We start from the raw sequence: 14060 nt of genomic DNA, 5'->3' as shown, positions 1-14060 counted from the left end.
ATAACTCCTTCGGCACCATAAAGGGATACGGGATGATAACGAATGGTGATTTTACAATAAGGAAGGTGGCTTATGTAGAAGGACTTCAACACAACCTCATCAGTGTATCTCAGCTTGTTGGAGGTACAGGTCTCAGAGTTTCATTCGATGATGAAGGTTCTGAAATCATAGAGAAAAAGACAAAGAAAGTCATTTTGAAGTCAGAGCGAAAGGGTGAAATGTTTCCTCTGAACATGAAACCCATCAAAGGAAACCCAGCCATATGTCTGCTATCAAAAGCTCAATCCGACGAAAGCTGGTTGTGGCACCGAAGACTCTCTCATCTCAATTTCAAAGATATCAACCGACTTGTCACTGGAGGTCATGTTAGGGGCCTTCCATTGCTCAAGTTTGACAGAGAGCATCTATGTGCTGTATGCGAAATGGGAAAGCAGAGTCGTCAAAGTCACCCATCCGTAATTAACACAAAAGTTGTTGAACCACTCGAATTACTTCATATCGATTTGTGTGGTCCTTCATCTATCGAAAGCATCGGTGGTAGCAAGTATATTCTTGTCATCGTTGATGATTTCTCACGATTTACATGGGTGTTCTTTCTAAAGCTCGAATCTGAAGCGACTCAAAAGCTGAAAGTGTTTATCAAGCAGATTGAAGTTCAGCTCAAGAAGGTAGTTCGAAACATCAGGAGCGACAATGGTCTCGAATTCAAGAACAAGGAGTTTGAAGAGTTTCTTGCAGAAAAGGGAATTAGTCATAATTTCTCAGCTCCTTACACACCACAACAGAATGGAATAGTCGAAAGACGAAACCGATCCTTGTGTGAAGCTGCCCGAACTATGTTAAGTTTCGCTTCCTTACCTCTTTATTTTTGGGCTGACGCTATTTCTGCTGCTTGTTATACACAGAACAGATCCTATCTCAATAAGCGATTCAAGCTCACACCATATGAGATAATAAATACCAGAAAACCCAACGTGAAATTTTTCCATGTGTTTGGCTCAATGTGTTTCATCTTTAACTCCAAAGAACACCGCAACAAGTTTGATGTCAAAGCTGACGAGGGAATCTTTCTGGGTTACTCACTCACATCTAAGGCGTACAGGGTCCTAAACAAACGATCAAGAAGGATTGAAGAGACATACTATGTGACCTTCGACGATAACTATGTCAAGAAGCTACAGGCCATAGATGACACTGCCGGGGAAATATTTCCTCAAACTGGCCAAGTCACAGTCTCAATCGCCAATTTGTACGAGAAATTTCTGGAACTCTTTGACGAACCGGAAAAAGCTTCTCTCTCAGAAGCAGGTGCAGCTGACAACAAAATTGATCATATGAAGCAAATTGTCGAAGATGCTGTGAAAAGAATGCATGAAGGAGAATCGCTCACTGATGAATCTCCAACCAACACTGCTTCAGTCGAGGGGGAGCCAAGTTCTCATGTCGAGGGGGAGCCAAGCTCACAAGTCCAGGGGGAGCCAAGCTCTACTACTTCAACCGAAGGTCCTTCACCAACCGAAGGTGCCTCTCCAACCGAAGATGCCCCTCCAAACGAAGGTGCTTCAACGCCTGAAAATCCAGCACCACAACAAAACCCTGAGCCTCATGTTTCTCAAGACTCATTATTTGAGGGGGAGCATGATGATATGACGCTTGATGACGATAGCCAATCCGAGCCCGAAGAGATGATCAACGCTGAACTAGATCCAACCTTCGATCCGAATTACCCTCTTCTTACCAAATGGACCAGAGATCATCCTATATCTCAAGTAGTTGGTGATGTATCTGAGAAGGTTTTGACCCGATCTCAACTGAAGGCAAAACAGACATCCTTATTCTCAAAGGTAGAGTTTTGTATGTTTAACTCATTCGTATCAAAAGTTGAACCGAAGACAGTGAACACTGCCCTCGATCACTCTGATTGGGTTCAAGCAATGCAAGACGAACTAAACGAGTTTGAAAGGAACAAAGTCTGGCGCCTCATTCCAACTCCTCCAGATGCTTCGGTTGTTGGTCTTAAATGGGTTTTTAGAAACAAAATGGACAAGGAAGGTAATGTCATAAGGAACAAGGCTCGTCTGGTAGTCAAGGGATACTGTCCGGAGGAAGGAATAGATTACGAAGAAACGTTCGCTCCAGTAGCTAGACTAGAATCTGTTAGAATATTTCTTGCCTATGCTGCTCACAAAAACTTTGAGGTTTTCCAAATGGACGTCAAGTGTGCATTTCTCAATGGAGAACTCGAAGAAACTGTGTATGTGGAGCAACCTCCTGGGTTCGTGAACGAAAAGCATCCAAATCATTGCTACATTCTGGATAAAGCTGTGTACGGTCTCAAACAAGCTCCGAGAGCCTGGTATGAAACGCTTACTAAATTTGTAAAGATGTCTAAATTTAAACAAGGTTCGGTTGACCCAACCTTCTTTCGCAAAAAGGAAGGTAACCACCTTATGATAGTTCAAATTTACGTTGATGACATCATCTTTGGCTCCACGAATCCCAGCTTAACGGCTGAATTCCGAAAGTTGATGGAAACTAAGTTTGAAATGAGCTCAATGGGTCCTATTAACTTTTTCCTTGGTTTAAACATAAGACAGGGACCCGAAGGCATCTTTATTAATCAGGAAGCTTACACAAAGACTCTCCTAGCGAAGTTTGGCATGATGGGAGACTCAAAAGTCAAAGTCCCAATGGCTTTTGGCACCAAGCTTACCCCTTCTCTAGACAAACCGGCTGTCGACATCACGCTCTATCGACAAATGATAGGCTCACTGATGTATCTAACTGCTAGCAGGCCTGATATCATGTTTTCTGTGTGTTATTGTGCCCGATTTCAGGCTAACCCACGCGAACCTCACATGCTGGCAGTAAAGAACATCCTACGCTATCTCAAGCGAACCACCTCCTTAGGTCTGTGGTATCCATCCAATTCAGGCTTCTTCGTTCAAGCCTATTCTGATGCAGACCTTGGAGGATGTGGACTCGACCGTAAAAGCACAACCGGTGGCTGTCAATTTCTTGATGGAAAATTGGTCAGCTGGCAATCCAAGAAACAAACATGTGTGTCGCTGTCTACTGCCGAAGCGGAATACATTGCCGCTGCATCCTGCACATCACAAGTGATTTGGATCCAGAGTCAACTCCGAGACTATGGACTCAATATGAAGAAGATCCCACTATATTGTGACTCTGAAAGTGCAATTAGGATCTGTCATAACCCAGTGCAGCACTCTAAAACCAAACACATAGCACTGAGGTATCACTTCATCAAAGATCATGTGGAAGATGGAAATGTCGAAGTTCACTTTGTAAGAACCACTGATCAACTGGCTGATGTCTTTACCAAAGCTCTTCCTGAAGCATCATTCAATAAAATATTGCAAGGGCTAGGTATGATGGAATCAGAGTCAGTACCTCACACTACCTCTCAACCTCAAACGTAAGAAGTGAAACCAACCGAACGTTCGGGTTCGGTTCCATCATCTGGCTCGCTCATTTCTTCAAAGGTAGTTTTTCTAAGCTGTATATTTCTTGTAAAATTTTGTTTTTCCTTATGTTAAAAGAATTTATATCTTGTATATCTAAAATCCTTAGTTTCTCAAAATTTTCCAAAACCGAAACCTACCGAAGGTTCGGGTTCGGTTTTTCAAAATTTTGTGGAACCGAAACCAACCGAAGGTTCGGGTTCGGTTTTTCAAAATTTTTCGGAACCGAAACCAACCGAAGGTTCGGGTTCGGTTTTCCAAAATTTCTAGAACCGAAACTAACCGAACGTTCGGGTTCGGTTTTTCTATTTTTTCTCAGAGTTTTTTTTTTAAGTCTTTATTTTATTTTAACTCTTAAATTTTTTTATTCACAATTTTCTCTATTTTATCTTTATAAAATTCAAATACTCCAAAAATATTTTATTTTTCTTTGTGTGCTCGTTCGCTCATGGGGATATATTTGATAAATTACTTAAGTGTCCCTAGAAGCATGCTGCTGTATGTGTCCCAAGCCTCATTAGATTTTGAATAATAGCCTTCATGACCTGGTATACACAAACCTTGTCTTCCCAATAAGGCTAACTCATTTATTCTAATCAGGAGCTACCTCACACTCTTCTCACATGAGTTAAGAGTCTCCTGCTTGGTCCTTATTTTCGCAGCATAGGTACTATGTTTTCTTACACCATCCATATTACACTTCTCCATTACATTCGTTTCATCACTGTAACCCTTGAGACTCTCAGAAACTACCACTGAGGTTTATGGTTACACAACATCTGTGTTTATGATCTTAGTTTCATGCTACTACAAGCTAAGTGAAACCCAAAATTCAACACCAACGAATTGACGGTGACAAATTAATTTGATCAAGTTTACACCAATGAATTGACGAATGTACCTTCATGGAATCTCAATTTTTTTTTCTTTGCATAATTCCAATGAAATTGTTACACACCATAACATTTCTTCCCAAGGGATCTATTTTTAAATTTTTTTATCTGAGATTTCATATTAATCCAAGCCACTACAAAATCAACTCCAACCTACTTGTTCAACAGACTACACCGGTCTCACAAGTACTTTGTTCACATTCGTTCTTATATCAAGAATTGAATTGTTGAATCAAAGCGAAACCACCCTTAATTAGCCTAATTAAAAGAAGCCTTTCAACATTTCTTAATAAATGTTTGATCGTCATTCAACGGGATTCCACACTAACACTTTGAGGTCCTTCCTGACCTTGAAGGAAGAGATTCGTGCCCGGGATCATCAGTTTCGTGTCCTTATGGACATCACAGATTATCCTAAAAAGAGTTGCTTTATTTCTTTTTCTTTTACACTCTTTGCACGAAAATCCTAGATTTTCAAAAATTCCGTTACTAATTATTTTACAGGCTGGATTATTACTGAAGGGTTACTAATGAAGTTGTGGCCAAAAATTAGCCACGTGGGTCATTAATTGAAAACAGCCGTTTAAAAGAGGAAAAGACAAAAAGTTGCTGACTCAGCGGGAGTTAAATGGATAGAAATTCAAACGACGGTAAAAAGGAGGGCGCGTGAATTTGAAACGGTCGTGCTTTTCCTGACACTTGAGGACGCGTGTGCAATATCGAAGCGTCATACCTCTGGAGTTACAGGCGCGTGTGGAAATGGAAACGGTTTCTTTCTCTGAACCGGCGCTTATTGGGTGGCGTAATCCTAGGAATCTGACACTCTCTCTCCTACGTGATCATCGCACGTCCCAACTGTCATCAATCAGTCACTCAAAAACCCGTTCCATATTTCCATAAGAGATTTGAAACGATTTTTCTCTCTCCTCACCAACTATAAAAAGCCATCAACACCACCTTTTACCTCTTTACTGCCCCCATAATTCCCAAAGCAAAAATACTCCCAAATACTCTCCCGTTCTTCTTCTTCTCCAAACCTGCAACAATGGCTGAATCTTCATCTGTTCATGCAACTTCTCAGATTCTTCCCATCCGACCCCAACAATGCCTAGTCATTGATCTGAACCCACTGGCGTATGATCCCTACATGTCGCCGGTCATCGAATGCCTCAAGTATTCCCAGCTGGCTCCTACACTGTCGAGAATTGAAACGGTGCCGATGGTTGCCCTATCTCAGGTTTATGCAACGGCTTACTACGACAAGGCCGTCGACCGGGTATTCTTTGAAGTGGGAGAACACAAGACTTCAATTTCTCGCCCCCGTTTCTGCACGCTGTTAGGGTTTGCTGCTGACTCTTCACGAGTTCACCCGGATACGATTCCGGTGGGAATGTTCTACAACATGTTTTACAACATGGGCTACACAGAGGTTCTCACCTCCGTCGCCAGGTTCAAGAAGTCCTGCCTACCGCCCCAGTGGAATGGGTTATTTACAGTTCTCTTCAAGGGACTGTCAGAGAGGAGCTCAGGATCTGACGGTGCAAGTCGTCTTTTCCTTTCTATAATGTACGGAGTGTACAATGGGCTAAACCTGGATTATGGGTTTGTCCTCTGGCAACAGCTGCTTCAGAGCCTCTCTTCCTCTTCCCGACACTCCGAGGTGTCACTGGCCCGGTTCTGGATCTTGATCACAAGATGGGCCATGGACAAGTTCGACGTTCCAACAGACGATGGTGCATCGATGTCTTCTATTGGTACGTTTCATACCAAGAAGATCATCGTATCCGACGCATCAAAGTTCTCTTTCATTGGCTCTATCTCGGAGTCGATGTATGGGAATGTGCCATCTGACAGCCAACTGATCAGGACGATCAAGGAGTCTGGGCCATCTGGTCCGAGGGAACTGACACCGGACATGCTGCGATCGATTCATGATGCCGATAAACCGGTGGCCAGGGGTAAAAAGGCAGAAAAAGGGAAGAAACCATCCAAAGCCCCAAAAGGACCTTCTCCCAAGAAGCGCAAACAACCGAAGGCTGCTTCATCCCCTCAACCGAAAAGGAGGAAGACCCAACAGAAGCGAAAGCTCGTCATTCCCTCCTCATCAAGCGAATCCGAAGGTGGGAGTTCGGACTCTGAGGGATCCCAAGGAGACGAATCTCCTCAACGAGGCAACACACCTCCTCGGTCCCCAACCCCGGAAATGGAACTTCATCAATCCCCAGTTCCTTCCCCTCCACCCACAATACATATTTCCATTCCCACCATAAACCCCACTATTCCCCCAACCTCTATCCCTATACCTCCACCCATATTCACCACCTCAACCGAAAAACCACCTGTTACCGAAACCCCTACAGTAATCGAACCTCCTCAAACCGAAACACAACCACCACCCGAAACCAACCCCCCACCAACTCAACCAGAACCAACCAAACCCATAACACCCCCAGCTTCTCCACCACCTCAATCTCCAGAAGACGCCTCCGATGGCGGTGATCAATATCTTGGTGGTGATCACATGAACTTTGATTCGGTCTACTATAGTATGTTTCAAGTTCAGAGTGATGAGGAGGATGATGCTCCTATGACACGGAAGCATCTTCGTGAGCTTAACGAGAAGGTTGATCAACTTCTCGCATCCTCTTCAAACCAGCAGTCATCTTTGTCTGAAGCTGCCCTGCAAAAGATCGTTGAAGCCTTCTCCCGGGCTCAACATGATTCAGTAGCCTCAGCTACTGCTGCTATAGACGCCTCCACCCGAGCCTGTGAGGCCGCGACCGAAAAAGTCGATAAACTATTCAATGACGATTCTGTCCTGCTGCAGTCTTTGCAGGAAAGCGCTGAAGCCACTAAAACAACTCTGGAACCAGTTGTTCATCAATTGGCCCAGTTTGTAAAGACGGAGCTGTCTTCGTTTGCTACCCTCAGACAAAATCTTAGCGACGACAACTCGGCACTTCGTTCCTCCATCGATGCCCGCTTGGCAAAGCTACAAGAGGATCTTGCAGCAAAAAATTCACTGATGGACGTCTTGGCGAGTAAGACTACCGCCCTTAAGATCAAGAGCACGCAGCTTTCCAACTCCCAGCAACAATTGGAAGCTCTTCGATCCGAGAGGGAGGTCATAAAGACATGTGTTTCGGATGTCCACGCCGCTCTCTCAAACATCCTGGAAGCACACGACCCAATCCTTAACCACTCAGTGAGGCGTACCCTCGCCGAAAAACTCTCTACGGCCATGGAACTGTTAAGTAAGATTGAAGGCCTACCGAGTTTCGTGTCCATTCCGAAACAAGGGGGAGAAGAGAAGAAAGGATCGAAACCACCTCCGTCCTCCAAAGCGAATCACACAACCGAACCACCCCCAACTGGTCATGCCTCGGGTTCGGGTGTGAAGAACAAGGGCAAAAACATAGCAGAGGATGGAGATGAAGATGAAGATGAAGACAAGGAGACAATTGCGGATATGTTAAAAAGAAAGAACAGTCGCAATGCTGATGACGATGCCAGTCGTGTGGCGCGTGAGGCTGAAGAAGCCGAACGAAAGCAAAAAGAAGCCCACGATCTCCTTGAGAGCCGAAAGTTGCTCTTCCCTGCCTGGACCAGGGATCGCATGATAAAAGAGGCCATAGAGACTCCAAGCATACTATGGCTCGAGCCGGTGATATCATTCGACTGCAACAACTCTATAGATTCGCAGTTTGATATGCCACTGACTCGAAAGGCGTTCATCTTCCACGCCTTCTCTAACATTTTCGAAGTCCCGCATCCGAATGACGAGCTTGACAGGGAGCTCATTGACTTCTACCTGGAGGCCGCTCGCCCTCAGTACCTTACATGGAGTGCCCAGAAGATCGTCAGTGTTCGGGTGCTGAAGCCTTATGCCGTGGGGAGATTCACAAACGTCAAGTTCAAGCTCATCCGAGGATCTGCAAGAACTGCCCACATGATCTCCCTGGCGGATCTGCCCAATCTGAACCCTCATGATTGGATAGTCTTGTACAATATCCTGCTGACAAATGAATCTGAATATGGTCCCATCATAGACCATGTCAAAAGGATGTTGGCATGCTATATCATGGAGGTGGCCCTAATGGATCAGGAGGTCGCCACAGTTTTTAAGAAGAAACCGAAAGTCAAACCTGTGGGATCGGCCAGTGATCTAAATCAAATGCAAATGGGCAAGATAGATTCAAGGCGAAACTCTGTGATGTTCACTAGAGCCGAAGGACAGAAATGTCTCTTCGCTTTAGCTGACAAACATCTTTACACTACAACTTGCTTGGAGCACATCTTATTCATCATCAAGCAGTGTAAAGACAATTCGGCCGATGATATCAAGTACTTCAATGACATGATCAATTGGTACATCCGGTTTAGACAGACCATCCTCTCCATAACCAAGTGTCTGTTTAGCACCGTGAAGAAGAAGGTACCAGCTTCAGCCGCCGGCCCAAGTAGGAAGTGAAGGTCTCGCTCCAAATTGACGCAAAGGGGGAGATTGTTGGGCTGAAGAGAGTTTTGATGTTGCGTCTTTTGGGCTCGTTGATTAGACTTGTATTCTCCGGTTTGGGCCTGTCCAACCGAGATCCTTTTATGTATTGTATATAAGTTAAATGCTTGCATGCATATTAGGTTAAGATTCTAGAGATTATCGAAATAGCGATTGATCAAGAGTATTATATTTTTCTGTAATCGTTCTTGTAATCTTCTAATCCTTTACAGTTGATGTTCTTAATCGAGCTCTTCTAAGGATTTTATTTAATCATTCGACTCGTTTGATTCAAACTGTTTGTTCTTATTATTGCGTTTTTACTGTTTTATATTCATACACTTGTTCAAGATCTAATCAATCTTCATTGATTAAAAAGTGTTTTAATCCCATCAGCTGCGGTTCTTCTTCCAATGCCTCCAGGAACTCAAATATTGCATCTTCTTCAGTATCGATGGCCATTACGTGAGATTGGGTCTTTACTTCGGGATTCTTCGGGGACAATTTTTCATGGACTAGAGTGGCTAGTTGACCAAATTGTACTTCAAGGTTATGAATGGAGGCTTGCTGGTTCTTTATCAAAGTTTGTTGTTCCATGATAGCGGAATCAGTGGCATCATGTCTCTTTTCTGAAGCCTCCATAAACTTCATCAAAATGGTCTCTAGGTCGGGTTTCTTCTCGGCCGGTGACTGCTCCTTTTGATAAAGGCCTCGACCTGTCTACCTATATTTCTCTTCTTTTTGCTTCTTATACTCTTCATATGGCAGCCACTCCTTCTTCGGTTTCCTCCAGTCCTCATCAAATTTATCCCCACTAGAATAGCACACTTGAGCTCTTTTGTTCCCAAACTCATCTATATTGCAGTCCTTGGTCAAGTGTGGACCACTGCATCTCTCGCACCCTACTCTTATGGCATGTATCGACTGGTCCATTTGTGTTATCCTGCGATCCATGTTATTGAGCATGGCCATGACAGCTGCAATTTCTTCAGTTTGGGCCCCTCCACAGCCTTTGATTCCATCTTGCCTTGGGTTGTGGTATTCGCGAGAGTGTTTCGCGAATTCTTCAATTAGCTCCTTAACCTCCCTTGGATTTTTCTTTGTCAACGGTCCTTGAGAATCAAGGAGTTGTCTTGTCATCACATTGACCCCATCATAAAAGATTGACATCTCTTGCTGCACATTTAGATCATGTTGAGGGCAATTTTTGAGCAAGCCCTTGTACCGCTCCCATGCTTCGTATAGTGACTCCCCCGGCTATTGCTCAAAGTTGGCTATTGCCTTCTTGAGTTTCGCTATCTTGGATGGCGGGCAAAACTGGTCCAGGAATTGCTCACGCATTTGAGCCCAAGTGATGATTGTACCCGGTGGGAGTGCTTTCAACCACTCCTTAGCAGCTCCTTTGAAAGTGATGGGAAGCATCCTAAGCAAGACTGTGTTTCTGTTGACATTTGGGACATTGAAGTAATCCGCAATGTCATTGACTTCATCTAGATGCTTAAAAGCATCCTCATGATCTTTCCCGAAAAATGGGATGTCCTTCAGTGTGGTCAATATGTGTCCCTTCAGCTCGAATGTGGCAGTGGCAGGTATTGCGGGTTGAACTAAACCGGGACCCATATCCTCTCGGATCCACTTCTTGTAAGCTCCCATGGACATTTCTTCAATCGCTGCCATCTCGTTCCTTGGCTCGTTCTCGGGTTCGTTTGTGTGTTCTTCAAATTCTGGCTCGGTCTCGCTTTCAGACTCGATCTGGACGGGTGTATGATCCAAATGCTCAAGATTGCTCTTGTGCTTCGCTGATGAACTTGACTCTCCTGTCTTCTTTCCCGACTTCCTAGAAAAGGCTGACTTCAGTTCTTGCAAGGGCGTCTTTTTCTTATGAAGTGCAGATTCGGGATCTTCCAGTGGTGGCACCAAGTGTGTGTTTGAGCTTCTGGTCATGAACTCCTGCAACTTGCTAAACTAAAAACGTAAAACTGAACTAAAGTAAGAAAAACTAACTTCAAACTAAAAAATCTAGTTTTTAATTGTCCACGTCGTGGCCAGAGTGCCACGTCGTGGATTCTGTGAATAATAGAAAAAAAATTATTTTGCTGAAAAATTAACTTTTTGTGGGTTTTTACTCCACAAGAAGGATCGATCAATTTAATGCAAATAAATAAGCTAAAAACTAAGCCGTTCCCCGGCAACGGCGTCAAAAACTTGATGTGCACAAAAGTACTCACTAATTTTAATATTTATAACCTAACAAACTTAACTAACTATGCACTTATTGGCAGTGTACCTAGTCAGATTACAGTATAGCTTGGGTAAGTCGGGTGTCGATCACAGGGAACGGTGTTCTAATTAATTTACTTACTATTAAATTAACCTAATTTATTAACAAGTTTAATAAGGGTTTTTATCTGGTTTTACAAGATCAGATGAACTAAATTCAAATTCAATAAATAAAAACACACTCTTGTTTAGTTTCGAATCCACTTCTCTCTTATGGCTAGCTAATGATTACGGATTATTAAGTTGGTTTTTAGTTGTATTAGTAATTTAGTTCTATCTTACCAATAATTAACTAATTCATGTCAAATCATGTATGTTCACACATAATTAAACATAGAACTAATTATGAATGTAAATATGCTATGTAAGATTTGTTGTATAAACGCAATTATGGTCACAATACACGTTCTCTAGCACAACTAAGCTTTATTTATTCTAATTGCTAACTAAGATTGGTCAATCCTAGCTCTAACAATTCAATGTTCACTAAATTATTAGGTAAACAGGTTCATGCAGTTTAATGGTCACTAAGCTACACAGAACATGCAATCAAGCAATTGGATAAACGAGTAATAGCATGCTAGGCTATACAAATCAAACAAAAGCAATTTCTTTACCAACTAAATTCAATCCATAAACATATAACTATTCATAAGTTCAAAGCTTCATCTAGCTAAACAAGAGTAGCTAGATTCAGCTGCTCATCATAGCAGATAAATCAACACAGCTAAAACTAATGAAAGACATGTTCTTATTTAACTAAAATATAAAGCTTTACTTCTTTTGCTGTTGAAAACCCTCTTCCAGAACCTTTCTTTCGTTCTTATTCGTCTCCTGGAACTCTTTTTCTTTTGCCAAAACCTTCTCTTTTCGTAATAATCAGGAGGACTTATATAATCCTCAAAGACCCGCGCCACGTCGTGGCCAGATGTGCCACGTCGTGGGCTTCAAGCAATCTGTATCCTTCAAGGAAATCCTCCGCGTCGTGATGTTTATCTTCTGGAACACATGTGCCACGTCGTGAACTGAGTGTTTATCGTGAATTTATTCTTTTCTTGTCTTTCAAGCCTCCCATGTTCCACATTTTGGCACTTTTGGTCCCTTTCTTCGAAAATCCTTTATATTGACTGAAAATAATAATTTAAAGTCATAAGTATCATTATTCTAAACAAAAATGTACTTAAATATTGCCTAAAAATAAGTATAAATATGGCAATATCAAGCTCTAAATATCAGATGTAGATACCAGTGATGTCTTAATGGATAAAATTTCCAACTTTATCCATTGAAACATATCAAATCAACCAGATCTAAAACCCTAGTTTCATAGAAGTCCAAAATCCCACTTTCTTCATGTATGGCGTAAAGAGAGCCCTTGCATGCACTCTCTACTCCATCATTACAATATATTTGAAGTAGAATACCATCTAAAGATCATGGAGTTGTCCAAACGCCATAGATCAAACCATCTAACAGACTAAAACATCAAATAAAGCACTAAAACTCCAATAAGTCTTAAATCCAAAGGTAAAATACCAAAAAACAAGGAACTTTATGAGTTACAAAGGTCCACAAACTAGATGAAGGATGATCTCTTCAAAACCATGTATTTGAAGAATACCACACTCAAAAGCCACAAAACACCATAAAAATAGATGAGAGGAGAGAAAACGAGCTCAATCTATGAAAAGAGAGGCTATGGTTTGCTTGTAAAGAGCTCTTGATGATATGGAGGCTGAAAAATGACCTAAAACATGGAATAATGCCTTTAAATACGGATCAAAACCCTTATTTTATAGTTTTGGGTTGCACAACTCACCGCGTTGTGGTGACAGGTTTCCAAATTCCATTCTTGCTTAAAACAATCATAACTTCTTCGTCCTAAACTAGTTTTCAGTGATCTTTATATGCACACGAAGGTTTTAACAATCCCCATAATTCTATCAAATTACTTTTGACTTAATGAATACCAAATTTAATTCATTAATACATGAAAAAAAGTCTAAAATACCACTTTTCCCATTCTACCCTTTTTAGGCTCAAATACAAACCAACATTATCAATATCTAATAAGGTCTTAACTTTATTCCCTTGAAGCCCAATACCATTACTCAATTAAATTATAGTCTGCTATCCTGAAATTAGAAACATCCCAAAACTGGATGTTGCAATATGGTATATACAAATAAAAGTATTTATAGAGAGGTAAATTGTGGGCTAATTGGAATAAGTAGATTCTTTTTAAGTTTATCTATAGTAATAATTTTTTCTTATCAAGGCAATATAATACCCAAGACCGAAATTGGTAAAATTAGTCAATGAGTGAATTCCTTACTTGACTAAGTAGAAATTTTAGATTACATTGGAAAAGTGGATCTATATTATAAGCATTGATCATGTAAGAGACTTTTGAGTTTAAGAGTGAAATAAAACTTCAGTAAATTTAAGTTCGAAAAGTCGGGACCTTTAGTTCTTGATGATTTTGTTGACGTAGTCATTCCTAAGGGGTTGGTCATTGCAACGTCCTCAAATTAAGCATAGATTTTTTGATTTATTAAAATGAAAATAATATTTTTTGAAAAATAAAAGAAAGTAAAACAATTGATTAAACAAGAAAAATAATTAAAATAATAAAATTTAAGAGTTTTAAATTATTTAATGATGAAATATTGAATCATAATTTTTTTTGGACTATAATTCTATATGACATAACCTGATGGCTTTCTCATAGTTACAAAGAAAATATGGTATACAAGTTGAAGAAAAATATGTATAGGTTGAAGCAACCTCCAAGGTAGTGGTACTTAAAGTTTGGTCACTTCATGCACATGAACTAGTACATGAGATGTGAAATGGATCATTGTTGTTACGTGAAGAAGTTAGACTCCTCATATATCATTCTCTTAT

General features: G+C 41.3%; 1 non-coding gene across 1 annotated transcript; it reads left to right on the top strand.

Moving 5' to 3' along the window:
* Window positions 1–10059: 10059 nt before the first annotated feature.
* On the top strand, window positions 10060–10166 carry LOC145103392 (small nucleolar RNA R71). Its single transcript, XR_013706486.1, has one exon. It is a non-coding gene; the product is annotated as a small nucleolar RNA R71 (small nucleolar RNA).
* Window positions 10167–14060: the final 3894 nt, after the last annotated feature.

Source organism: Lactuca serriola, chromosome 4 (genome assembly GCF_051521515.1).
Source record: "Lactuca serriola cultivar US96UC23 chromosome 4, Lser_US96UC23_V15, whole genome shotgun sequence".
Taxonomy (NCBI): Eukaryota; Viridiplantae; Streptophyta; class Magnoliopsida; order Asterales; family Asteraceae; genus Lactuca; species Lactuca serriola.
This window is presented reverse-complemented; position numbering and strand designations above follow the sequence as displayed.